Source organism: Paroedura picta, chromosome 4 (assembly GCF_049243985.1).
Source record: "Paroedura picta isolate Pp20150507F chromosome 4, Ppicta_v3.0, whole genome shotgun sequence".
NCBI lineage: Eukaryota > Metazoa > Chordata > Lepidosauria > Squamata > Gekkonidae > Paroedura > Paroedura picta.
In genome coordinates, this window is record NC_135372.1 from 138,523,581 (window position 1) to 138,537,817 (window position 14,237).

A 14,237-nucleotide genomic window follows, 5' to 3' on the forward strand; every position below is an offset into this window, starting at 1 on the left:
GAGCCAACTTGGTGTCATGGTTAAGAGCAGCAGCTTCTAATCTGGTGGGCCAGGTCTGATTCCCCGCTCCTCAACATGCAGCCAGCTGGGTGACCTTAGGCTAGTCACAGTCCTGTCACAGCTGTTCTCACAGAGGAGTTCTCTTTGAGCTCTCTCAACCCCACCCACCCCCCAGGGTCTCTGTTGTGAGGAGTGGAAGGCCACTTTGAGACTCCTCCAGGTAGTGCAAAGCGGGGTATTGAAACCAACTTGTCTTCTTCGAAGCTGGAGGAATGCTCCTTAGGAAGGAGGAAGATTTCTCAAGCTTTGTTTTGTGTAGCAAAGATCCAGGGTGACTATAAGGCCTAAGAGCATGCGTACACTACATCAGTGGGGGAGGCAAAACAGATTGAGAGTGGGACTCCCCAAAGTGGTGAAAAAGTGGTGCCTAGGGATATTCCCATCGACACAAAATCAAAGTGTGCTCGAAGGAGCAGGAAGTCTCCAACTGAGCCAATCAGGATGTAGGAGGAGATTATTTCAAAAACAGCAGGAAGTTCCTGATCTGCAACTGCTAACTACTCATCTCCCCCAATGCCCCCTGTAGGATCTGAACCCTGTAGCCCTTGCACGTCCCAACCTTTTCCCAGCGCATTTTTTAATGCTCTCTCCGCTGCCTTGTTCTTGGGCTTCTTCTGCATGCACAGCTCTGCCTGATGCAGCGGCCGTTCTGTAGCTGTGCCCACCACCCTTGGTGAAATGCTAATTCTGTCCACGGGCAGCCTTACAAAGGCCGCGCACCTCGTTCTCCGCATTAAGAAAGAAGCATAAAGCCCTTCTCTGCATGTAGGCCACCTGGAGTTCCACAAGGGAGAAAGGCAGCTAATAAATGTTAGGAAGGAAGGAAGGAAGGAAGGAAGGAAGGAAGGAAGGAAGGAAGGAAGGAAGGAAGGAAGGAAGGAAGGAAGGAAGGAAGGAAGGAAGGAAGGAAGGGAGGGAGGGAGGGAGACAGGAAGGAAGGAGGGAGGGAGGGAGGGAAGGAGGGAGGGAGGGAGGGAGGGAGGGAGGGAGGGAGAGCAAGAAAGAGAGAGGGAGGGAGGGAGGGGGAGAGAGAGAGAGAGAGGGACAGAAAGAAAGAAAGACAGAAAGAAAGAAAAAGAAAGAAAGAAAGAAAGAATAGAACCTAAGTCTTCTTCCATTTTGAATTCATGTTCAGCATCAAGAGAGAACTATCTCCATATCTCCAGAGCAGTCTTTCTCCACTTTTATACCACTGAGAAACCCCCAAAATATTCTTCAGGCTTTGAGAAACCCCAGAAGTGGCACATTCGTGCAGAATATAGTTGGGAAGCAGAGCTGTGGACACGCCCACCTGGGGCCCCTCCCCTTCCCACCCCCTCCAGGCCCATCACTGGCCATTTTGGGAGGGGGCAGGGGGACGAAATGACCATATAAGGTCATATCACCGGAGAAATATTTAACTCATTTAAAATACATATGCACGATTAATTTGGTCTCCCCTATTCAGGAAACCCCTCCAGGGCCATCAGGAAAGCCCAAGGTTTCATAAAACCCTGATTGGGAAAGCCTTTTTCCAGAGAGTTTGAAAAAGTGCACAGGAGAATGACCAAGATGGAGGACAAGCTGAAGAGTGTGGGACTTTTATGATAGGAAAATGACTAAGGGGGAGATGTGATAGAGGGTTTTTTAAAAATTATGCATGGGGTGGAGAGAGACGAACAAAGAGAAATGTTTCTCCCTCTCTGAAAAGACCAGGGCACCCAATGAAGCTGATGGGCAGTAGATTCGGGATGGAAAAAAGCAGGGGTAATCAACCTGTGGTCCTCCAGATGTTCATGGACTACAATTCCCATGATCCACTGCCAGCAAACGCTGGCAGGGGCTCATGGGAATTGTAGTCCATGAACACCTGGAGGACCACAGGTTGACTACCCCTGGACAAAAGGACATAGTCCTATACACAGAGAGTGACTGAAATGTGGAATTTGCAGCCCGAGGATGTAGTGATGGCCACAGGAACCAACAGCTTGGAAAAGAGATTAGATAGATGATTTGAAGGATGGAGCACCCTCCCCAGGAGGAAAGGCTGAAGTATCTCAGACTTTTCAATGTAGGGAAGAGAGAACTAAGGGTGGAGAGAGTTGACAAAGAGAACATCCCCCCCCCCTTTCTTTCTCCCAAAATACTAGAACTCAGTGAAACTGACGGGCAGTAGGATCAGGACAGGCAAAAGGAAGTACTACTTTACTCAGAGAGTGGTAAAAATGTGCAATTTGCTGCCGGAGGATGTAGTGATGGCCACAAGGGGATGAGATAGATTCATGGAGGAGATATCTATCGGTGGCTGCTAGTCAGGATGACTGAGGGAAACCTCTATATTCAGAGCCACTGAAGCTTCTAAATCCAGAAACCTGGGGGTGACATCAAGGAAAGGCCTCAGCCACTATGCCTGAGGAACTGGTTGGCCACTTTTGTGAGACAAGAGGCTGGACTAGAGGGACAACCGGCTTGATTTTGAAGGGCTTTTCTTATGTTCTTGTTAAGGCCTCTCTGCCCTGTGGTTGGCCCTCCAGAGGAACTGCTTGACCACTGTGTGAGACAGGAGGCTGGACTAGATGGACCCCTGGTCTGATCCAGCAGGGCTCTCCTGATGTTCTTAGGAAGGCCTCGGCCTCTCTGCCCTGTAGTTGGCCCTCCAGAGGAGCTGGTTGGCCCCTGTGTGAGACAGGAGGTTGGACTAGATGGACCCCTGATCCAGCAGGGCTCTTATGTTCTATTGCATAAAGCAGATTTCTTCTTATGTACTATTACATGAAGGAGCAAACATTAGGTTCCCTCACCTGAAAGATGAGTGAGTTTCAATTTTGCACTCTGCTATAGAAACTTGCCAGGTGCCTTTGGGCCAGTTTCTCTCTCTCTCTCTCTCTCTCTGTCTCTCTCTCTGCCTAACCTATCTCACAGAATTGTGGTTGTGAAACTAAAACAGAAGAGGGAAGCCACTTTGCATCCCCACTTGGAAGACAGCTTGTTTGCCCCGGAAGGTCTTCTCATGTGACATGCAGCCATAGGAATGTGTTGGCCAGGAGTGGCTAAACTGTGGCTCTCCAGATGCCCATGGACTACAATTCCCATGAGCCCCTACCAGCCTGATGCCACCCCTGCTCTAGGCAGACTGTTCATTTGGAACAGGGTGACAATGAGATCCTACATGACCTGTATGGCCCCACAAGATGACCCAGGATCACCTACAACGCCCTGTGTTTCCAAGGCAAGGGGTTCATGAGTGGACAAGTGGATGGGCTTCACTGTCAGGAACCAAGTGGTTGAGAACCAGGAGATTCGCAGCAAAGACATCACTCTTCGGTTTCAGGATGAATCTTTAAGCAAAAGTCTTTATCTGGAGAATCATTACAAAGATCAGCACATCGCATAAGTTTGTAGACAGGAATTACTGGGATGGGGGGTTGAATAGAATATAGACCTGGGCCTGGGGGGTGGGGGAGGGAGCAAGGAATTGGCTTTTGGCAGGAACCTGGATTCACACAGGAAAAGAACAATACTGTTCTCTGATCTCAAAAGGTGCAAAACCAAAAAATTAGCCCAAGCAGCCATCTGGTGTTTAGACTGCCTTGCCGGGCAGATTAGCCTTGAAGTGAGGAAAGAAAGTAAACGCGGGATGAGCAAGGAAGAGACGGGACGGGCGCTGTTGAGAGGACCCAGGGAAGCGCCACAACTCAGCGGGAGAGCCAGGAGCATAAAGGACCAAAACAACCCCAAAGAAGATGAAAGGTGGGAAGTTTGAAAGCACCATGCTTAGAGAGATGTCATCTAAGGATGGATGTGACAAGTGATTTAGTTTGCTTGCTGGCAAACTAGGTGAACGGTAAAATGAACTGTCAAGGACAACCCACGTATGCTCTTCATCAGCGCTACAAGAATGTTCTCTGAGCAGGAGTCAGACATTAGTTGAACGGCCGGGAACTCTCTGTTTGCGTGAAATTGAGTTAGGCAGACCTCGCAGTCCCATTAGACGTTTCTAATTTCCACTTCGGACTACAAAAGAAGATGAGAAAGTTAGGGAAGCGAAGCGAGAGCAGATGGGTCACATTTGTTTTTACAAGGCCGCCGTATGACTTCTCGAAAACACGTTCCCAAGGATCGCTTTCTCTGCTCGGTTTTCCTGAGAGTTTCATCCGTTCGATGGCTTGGAGGAGTCAGGCTCCAGAATGTGTTGCCTCCCCCGTAAACCCCCTCGCAGCCCGGATTCTGTCTCCAAAGGTCCTTACGACATGCATCCGGGCAGTGCCCTTCTCCTTGTCTTTGGTTCGGCGTGCGTGCGAGATTTCGCTCCAGTGACTCTGTTCTTAAGGAAGTGAGTGCAACAGAAGGGCAGATGGAAGGCCTAACGGGGACACAACATGGAGACAGGGAAATAAACAGATGCTTTCATTGGCTGTGTCAAACGGCTTTACAGAACGCCGTGCAAATGCCGCGCTCACTAATGCTGGATGCTGTCGTTGGCTTCAATCAAGCATCCCTTATGTAGGGCAACGATATTCTTTTTTCTCTCTCTCTCTCCATAAGCAGACTTTCATGCAAATTGCATGACACGGCAAAAGCTTTTCATGTGCAATAATTTCGAGTCGTGTTCCGATCTTTTGTCGAGTGTGGTACATCGTACAGTCATTCCGTTACAAAGTGAAACGGCAAAATTGCAAACTGCAAATCGCTAAGGGATATTCCCCGCCGCCGAACGCAAAACGAACCGTTTGGCCTGTTTTGTTTCTGGATCCTGGTTTGGGGCTGAGGTTGCCGGAACAGAATGTGAAATTGAAGGGCAGCTGTCCAGGTCTGTGGGAAGAAAGGCAGCATAGGGTAGCCCGATCTCGGAAACGAAGCAGAGTTGGGAGGGAGGAAGGGAGGAAGGGAGGAAGGAAGGGAGACCGCCAAGGAAGGCTCTGAAGAGCTGCAATGGCAATCCCATTTCGGCTTTTTGTTTGCCTTAAAAGCCCCTTGCTGAAGTTGTCATAAATTGGTGGTGGCACTTTATATGGTTTATGGCACTTTATATGCACATACCCTTGGTTTCAGAGGGTAGCTGTATTGGTCCCCAGTAGAACGGCTAGATTCAAATCCAGTAAATCTTAGAGACCCATAAGATTTTTGATGTATGAATTTTTGAAAGTCAAAGTCCCCTTTGCCAAATGCACAAAGGGTAGCTGAACAAAGGGAGCATTGGTTCTCAAAGCAGCGTTTTTCAACTTTTTTTTTTTACCGTTAAGAAACCCCTGAAACATTCTTCAGGCTTCAAGAAACCCCAGAAGTGGCACCATCATGCTGAATATGGTTGGGAAGCAGAGCTGAGGCCACACCCACCCGGGGCCCCTCCCCTTCCCACCCCCTCCAGGCCCATCATTGGCCATTTTGGAAGGGGGTGGGTGTGTCAGCATGACCATATATGGACATACCACTGAGAAATTTAATAAGAAATAAATAAATAATATATATTTAGACTCCCACTCATTCCAGAAACCAGGGCTGTCAAGAACTTCAGGCTTTCACAGAACCCTGGTTGAGAAAGCCAACTTTAAAGTGTCACCAGGTTGCCGTTGGCTTCATCGGATTTTCAAGGCAAGAGACTTACAGATATGGTCTGCCATTACCTTACCTCTGCTCTTTGCCCTTGGAATTCCTTGGTGGTCCCCCATCCAAATGCTAACCAGGGCCAACCCTGCTTAGCTTCCAAGATCTGACAAGACTGAGTTAGCCTGGGCTACCAGGTCAGAGCTATTCTGCTCCATGTGTTTCTTCTTCTCGATTTGAACTGTTATCATGTCCTATCCCTGAAGTCTCAGGGCAAGGAACAACATTAGGAATAAGTAGCCAAATTAATTGGCATCTTTTTAAAAAAATGGCAACTAGAAACTCCTCCTCACCCTTGGCCACCTTCCCCCCCCCCCAAGAAAATGCCTTAATAAAAATGTTTTGGATGAAACTCAACTTTATGAAAACGCATGATCTGATGACACCAAAATCATGTTCTACATGAGGTTACAAAAGAACTCAGCACAAGGATGCCAATTTCAGTGGCTACATCAAGTAAAGTGCGGTTGTGCCCTTGACTTACTTCCGGAACATGCCCTTGTTCAGAATCGGCTGAACGTTCCAGCACTGTAAAACAGATGCTAATACTGTCTCGTTGCATGCCCTTGCTGTTCTGTACCAGGAGGTGGAGGGATTCACAACTCTGGGCACTTTCACGCATCCTCTGCTATATAAAAGGCAAGCTGCATTGCTGACGACTTGCTTCTTAAAGCAGGGAGCAGGGTCTGTGTAATGTCAGCATGTCTGAGGATGCTTCACCTCACACCTGCTTCCCCAACAACAACTGTAGACTCCTGTGGCCAAGTGGTGCCTGCTTTGGGTCTTTGGAGGAAGCATTTAAAGACCCTGCCGAGCAGCTGAGACTCCAGATCAGCTGTTTGGTGGGATCTTTCTTCCCTGCACACCACTCTGGCTGTGGAGAGAGCCCTCTCTGCAGCATCAGAGGGGTGTGCAGGAGAAGCATTTAAAGACCTAACAAGCAGCTGAGCCTCTAGATCAGCTGCTTGGTGGGGTCTTTCTTCCCCACACACCCCTCTGATGCTTCAGAGAGAACACTCTCTGCAACTTCAGAGGGGGGGGTGCAGTGGAAGCAGTTAAAAACCCTGCCAAGCAGCTGAGCCTCAGGACCAGTGGCTTGGCAGAGACCCAGATTGAGGCTAGAGGCTGCTTGGGTGAGCAGGTAAAGAGGCTGGAGGCTGGAGATCTTTGGGGTAGGTGAGCAAGCTAGCGGGGCAGTGGCTAGAGGCTGCTCAGGGAAAGCAAGCTGGTAGGTCTGCTCTCCCCATCTTTGCTACAGCCCATCGTGAACCCCTTCCCCTCTTTTTCTGGTGCCCATTGTACTGTTTCCCAAAACGGGTTTTATTACTAGTGTTCAATAATGCAGTGTCAATCCACTTTGGAAGTGGATTTTGCCATTTCACACAATAAAATCCAGTGATAAAATGCATTGAAAGTGTATTATCTAGTGAGCGTGAAAGTGTACAGATTCTCCCTATGGCCCACTGATCTCTCTGTAAGGGGCAGTGAATTTTGAGAATTAGGGATTTCTGGCAATTCCCTTTTTTGGCAGATTGGAAAGTCATGTTCTCCAGTGCTTCGTTCTCAAAGGAGAGGAGGCAGCAGAGTTGACATCTGTTCAGAAATCACATTTCCTTTCTTGAAAGCCCTAATAGTTGAGGGTGGGGGGAGCTGTAGCTGCTCACACACAATGCAGAAAGGTCATGAATGCTTCGATGGCTAATGATTGTGCTTTAAGAATCCAGGATTGTATTATTCATATTTGTTCTATGCCACCTCCCAGATGCTCTTCTCAAATGGAACTTTTAGGGCTTACAAATGCCCTAAATAAATAAATTTTAAAAATTACTCAAGTGCCACGGCTAGGTAGAAGGGAAATCTGGTTGTGACATCCGTCATTCCACGGATTGCTAGAGTTGATTTGACAGACCTGGCTGGTTAGGCACAGGTGTGCCTCACCACTCCATGAGCATTTCTCCTGATGCTCCATGCTCAGTGGAACAGGATGACCATCCCAGAGAGAAGGGCTGTTCCGTTCTTCAGTCAAGGGTACACAGTAGCTGCACTCCTTTGTTAGAACCTCCATATCTCCAAGACTGATGACCAAACTAGATGCAACAACCGCTTCTTGGCTGCCAAATGGATATTGCTGTCATCTCAAAGTCATTTCAAAATCCTCGGGTTTCCCAAAGGAAGTCCTCCTTCGCCCAAAGAGAAATCCACACTTGGAACTTACTGCCGCAGGAAGTGGTGGTGGCTACAAACATAGCTTGAAGAGGGGACTGGAGAAACCTATGAAGCAGAGGCCCATCTATGGCTATTAGTCACAAGGTGTAGAGGGGACACAAGATTGAGAGGGCTTCTGGAGTTCTGGCCCTGCTGACGGACCTCCTGATGGCACAAAGGTTATGGCCACTGTGTAAAACAGAATGTTGGACTGGATAGGCCATTATCCTGATCCAACATGGCTTCTCTTATTTTCATGTCTGGGGCAGTGATGATCTGTATTCTCAGTGATTGAGGGGCAAGAGTAGGAAGGCTTTTGGAATTTTGGGAACACTGGTGGTATGGTGGACCTCTTGATGGCACCTGGGTTTTGGCCACTGTGTGACTCGAGTTGGACTGGACGGGCCATTATCCTGATCCAACATAGCTTCTCTTATGTTTCTGTCTGGAGCAGTGTTGCTCTGTCTTCTCGATGCTTGAGGGGCAACAGTGGGAGGGCTTTGGGAGTTGTGCCCCTCCCCAGGTTAACCTCCTGATAGCACCTGGGTTTTGGCCAGTGTGTGACTCAGACTGTTGGGCTGGATGGGCCATCCTGGTCCACCATGGCTTCTATTATGTTCTTATGCTCCATCTTGACCAGATCCACAACACAGCACTCCTGTCCCAATGCATCTTTTGACGTGCCAAAACAGCTGCAGCAGGTGCAGATGTTCTGGGACTCAATAAGATGTGTGTGTGGGGGACAAGAATCCCTCTGCTCCCCATGCAGTGGGCCTGATCAGGGTCAGAACATGATGGGACTCTGCTCAGATGTTTCTCCAGTTCCCTCTGGTGGCCATCTGTGCTTGGAGCTGCCACCACTTCCTGCGTCAATGAATTCTACATGTCTGCATCAGGCCTTGTAGACCAGGGGTAGTCAAACTGCGACCCTCCAGACGTCAATGGACTACAATTCCCATGAGCCCCTGCCAGCGAATGCTGGCAGGGTCTCATGGGAATTGTAGTTCATTGACATCTGGAGGGGCGCAGTTTGACTACCCCTGTTGTAGACTTTTTGAAGTGACTTTACAATGACCACGATGTCCTCATGGTGTAACCCACAAGGATGTTTTCCCATCTACTTTGGTCTTTAGTTCCAGTGTTGTTGTTGTTGTTTTTAATGTGTTCTGGAGTACCAGTTTAGTGAGTAGCGGTTCAGATGAAAACCTGCCCGCACTTTTCACGACAACAATCCCCGTTTCTGTTTGCAAAGGCGTCAGCCCATTCAATGCAATATTCAGTGTCTCATCCTTACAGAAGAAATTCAAAAGCTGAGTCGTTTAAAGGGCGAAAAATATAAGTGCTCTCTTGTTGCTGGGTTATTGAGTTTTTTTGGGGGGGGGCTATATAATCCATTGTCGAATAGAACAAAGAATTCAAAGTAATGAATGCACCATTGACAGTTTTCATGTAAAAGGGAGCGGGGAAAGAGAGTTCCTTTTCCCATTTCTCAATGTACCAAACTAAAATGCTACAAAAAATGTATTTTTAGATCCAACTGTAAGGAATAAGAAGCAGCTTCCTGATATTAACCTTTGTACAGTACGGTACTATTTTGTCATGCATTGATCTTGAGAAATAAAGAGCCAGAGGGTTTGTTTTGACTGACAGTGTTTCAGCGGGTCACCTGCACCTGTACATTCCAACTTTCTCCTCCAGATAGATGAAAAACGTTTTCAGGATGATAAGTTGTGGGAGATGGCATAGTACCAGAACACCTGTTTCACATGCAGAAGGACCTAGTTGGAGGTGTGCATCCAAAGGATATCAAAATCCCCAATTTTTCAGGGTCCAAATACCGGTATGGTGTTTGAATTTTTTAATTCATCAATGCAGTATTATTCAGCTCCATTATAGCCTAACAGGAGTAGGTATGGGGCTGTTTTCAAAGGTACATGCACTAAAATTGCACCAGGGCTGCTTGCATTTGTCCACAGAAGAATCCTCTCTTTTCAAGAAGTTTGGCTGAAGGGGGGAAACCCTATGCCCCCCCCAAAAGGTGCCCCCTACATCCCCCAGTGTTTCCAACGTGTGGGGGAGTCCTGCTTTATCCAGGGCAAAAGCAAAAGGGCATTCCTGCAGAGACTACTGCTCAGTGTCTCCCATGCAAGAACCAATAGCAAGCCCAACAGAACCCATCCAGCATCCAGGACTCCCTTGAAAACCACAAGCCAATATGACATGCCCAACAGAATTGTCAAACCAGAAAATCCCAGCAAAAGAAATTCAAGGGGGGCACTTTTGAAAGCCCTGCAGAACCATTGTCTGACCAGAGGAGCCCAGCAGAACCCAGAGCCAAGTGCAAACCAAACCTGCAACCAGCCATGTACTCACTCTTCAGCTGCATGCTTGTGCTCCTTTGTCTGTGGAGGATGATCCTTGGAACCTTCCAGAACTGGATGGGGTCATGACCTCTGACACTCACATGCTAGCAGCCTAGGTCTATTTGAGGAGAGCAAGGGGACAACAACCTCCGCTGTCTTGAAGCAGACACAGTGTGGTGGTCAGAGCATCATACTGGGACCAGGGAGGTTATCTGCCTCTGGTCCCCACTCAGCCATGCCCTTCTCAAGGTGACTTTGGAATAATGGCTTTCTCTCTCATAGATTTGACAGGCTGGGGAATTCCTGAAGATTTGGGGAGGGAGATTGGGGAGGACAGGGGTTACAGTGCTATAATGCCCACCCTCCAAAGCATCCCTTTTTCCAGGAGAATTTATGTTCATAAATCCAACCTTTCATTCCTCTTTCCTCTGCAACACAGTCACAACAACCCCATGAGGTTGGATAGGCTAAGGATATGATCTGGCCCAAGGCTACCCACCTAGCTCCGATGCAACAAGGTGGCATTGGAATCTGGGTCTCCCAGATCTAGTCTCACACTCTAACCACAGCACCAAGCTGGCTCATTCACCCAGGCCACCTTCTGGCCCTTCTTCCCTTCACACAGAGGCCACCAGGTGAATGCGTCCCCTGAAGGACGCTACGTCAGCAACTGCAAATCACCTGGTAATCCTTGGCCCAAAAGAAGCCCACCTGGCCTAGACCAAGGCCAGGGCTTTTCCATTGGTGGAATGAGCTCCCCAAGAACATTAAAGCCCTAACAGAACATCAGGGTTGGTTCCGTAGGGCGCAAGATGGAGTTCTTCCACCAGTCTTACGGTGGAGGCCAGTTTGGCCAACCCAATACCCCAACATCGAGGGCCTCCCCTGCTGCAATCCAGATGGCTCCTCCTGCCGGCTGCCTAATGGGAAGACCAGTGGGATCCCGTACAAAATCATAATTTCCCCATGACGTTTGTACCTGTCCCGCTCTCCTCCGCCCCCCCTTGTCCTACGGGACACCCGCCTGTGTTGCCAGTTTGCCTGCAACAAATTTTTTGGGCGGTAAAGGCCATCCCCTGCCGGCTGATGCATCTCGGGGCAGCGATTAGTGCGGCGGGCCTCGGCCAACTCGCAGGACTCAGTGCACAGCACGAAGTGAGCAAAGCTCCTCGAGGGGATGTGCTGCTCAGAATTAAATTCAATTAAACAGAATGTTCCCTGTGCTCGCGCCAGGATTATTAGCATCAGCGGGTGCGCAGCGAGAGCCCATCGGGGGAAAAGCATCGCGCCTGATCTCAAGAGCCAGGAAGCGGTGGGGAGGAAGGCTGGGCAGAGCTCTGAGGCCTGTGCTGGCCCATGGGTGGTGGAGGGTGTAGCGATGACGAGGGGCGCCTAAGGTCGAAGGTCATCCAACATTCTACAGGGCCTGCACAGCACCCGGGAAGTTCCCCTGGTTTCAGGGCTGATCCTGCGTTGAGCAGGGGGTTGGACTAGATGGCCTGTGTGGCCCCTTCCAACTCTATGATTCTAGGATTCTATGGCCTGTATGGCCCCTTCCAACTCTATGATTCTATGGTTCTATGGCCTGTATGGCCCCTTCAAACTTTATGATTCTATGATTCTATGGCCTGTATGGCCCCTTCAAACTTTATGATTCTATGATTCTATGGCCTGTATGGCCCCTTCCAACTCTATGATTCTATGATTCTATGGCCTGTATGGCCCCTTCAAACTCTATGATTCTATGATTCTATGGCCTGTATGGCCCCTTCCAACTCTATGATTCTATGGCCTGTATGGCCCCTTCCGACTCTATGATTCTATGATTCTATGGCCTGTATGGCCCCTTCCAACTCTATGATTCTATGATTCTATGGCCTGTATGGCCCCTTCAAACTTTATGATTCTATGATTCTATGGCCTGTATGGCCCCTTCCAACTCTATGATTCTATGATTCTATGGCCTGTATGGCCCCTTCAAACTCTATGATTCTATGATTCTATGGCCTGTATGGCCCCTTCCAACTCTATGATTCTATGGCCTGTATGGCCCCTTCCGACTCTATGATTCTATGATTCTATGGCCTGTATGGCCCCTTCCAACTCTATGATTCTATGATTCTATGGCCTGTATGGCCCCTTCCAACTCTATGATTCTATGATTCTATGATTTTTTCCGCTGATGTCGTTTTGAACGAGACATGCTGGTTTGATCTTGCTGGACCCTGGGAGCTAGAAAGAACACCGTGGATTTTTTGTGAACAACTAGAAGTCAAAAGTCAAATCTAAATGGCACAAATGTATGAAAGTAGTTTTTCTTCTTATGTAACGAATGTATTTCTAATTTTCAACTCATCAGTATCCATTAATTTCCAAACATCAGCAACCAAAACGGGGTCCCGGGTATTCTTAGCCCACTTTCTGTATCTTCCTCAGTGATTGCCAGTCAATAGCTGAACTAAGTTTCACAGTATCACATTTCATTTGGGATATGAGCTAATAATACGTAGCACTTAGGCAAGAGCTCTGCTTTTGACAGGGCCGTTTCCCCTCACGTGCCCTAAACATAAAGCTGAAAGGGGGATCAATGGTCATCTAGTCCACCCTCCCATTCAACTATGGCTGCCAGATCTGCCACCCTCTGGTGGAGAATGAGGGGAAGTGCCTCTGAATCCAAGTTGAGGAACTCCTGGATGGAGCCTGGGGAGGACAGAGTCCTCAGTGGGGGGGGGCAATGCCCTAGAGTCCACCCTCCAAAGTATCCAAAGTATGCTTTAGGATGCTTAGGGCTGATCCTGCGTTGAGCAGGGGGTTGGACTAGATGGCCTGTATGGCCCCTTCCAACTCTATGATTCTATGATTCTATCCATTTGCTCCAGGGGAACTGATCTCTGTAGCCTTCTGCAGTGACTACCACATTCCACACTCTTCCACTGATCTGCTCTATGCTTAGAGAAAGGCCAAATACCTCTAGAATCCCTGGGCCAATCCAGGATGGAGGAAAATCCCTTCCTGATCCCAAAGTGGCAGACAACATGACCCTGGTCATGGAAGAAAGGCCCACGAGAACTGAGCACGGGCTCATCCCATCCTGCCCTCAAACCCATATACCTCTTAGATTCACAGAATCAGCATGATGTTAGATGCAATGCGCAGGATGTTGCCCCCTGGTTTCCCCAATAGTGAGCCTCTTATGATCCAGGGGTGGCCAAACTGCGACACTCCAGATGTCCATGGACTACAATTCCCATGATATCCAGGGGTGGCCAAACTGTGATGCTCCAGATATCCATGGACTACAATTCCCAGGAGCCCAGTGTTGGCAGGGGCTCCTGGGAATTGTAGTCTGTGGATATCTGGAGCGCCACAGTCTGGTCACCCTGGCTGAAGGACGGCTCTTTTTATCACTTGCCTCAACCTCATGCCTTTTGGAGATGTCCCCTGGCATGCTCATCCACGCGGCTGCTGTGAGTGCTCAGTCAGACCTTCGCCTCACTTTAGAATCATCTCCTGCAAGCCCTAGCCACGTCTCCGGCCTCTGGCTACCCGCTCTGGTGTGGGTCCACCCCAACAGTGAAAAGCACTTTGCACATATCTGTTACAATCATTTTGGAGCCACTTGTCAACCGCTTGCTCGGGAGAAACAACCTTGACGAAACATGCTGCAACTTTTAACCTCCTTGCTCGAGACAAGCTCTCAGCAGTGGTAAATGTTTGTCCCTCCTGCCTGTAACAAAAGACAAGGACTTAGCATCCGTTCAGGATTCAGGAGAACATTGAGCCATTACGTGGGGAGGTGTCATCCCGGCAAGCAATCTGAAACGAGGGAGAAAAAACAACCCACAAACATGCATTAAGGACACAAAGGTTAGAGAAATCAGAATATTCCAGCCTTTCGCAACCTTTTTACCACTGAGAAACCTCTGAAACTTTCTTCAGGCTTCGAGAAACCCCAGAAGCGGTATGATCATGCAGAATACGGTTGGGAAGGATATCTGGGTATAAACTCACCTGGGGCCCCTCCCC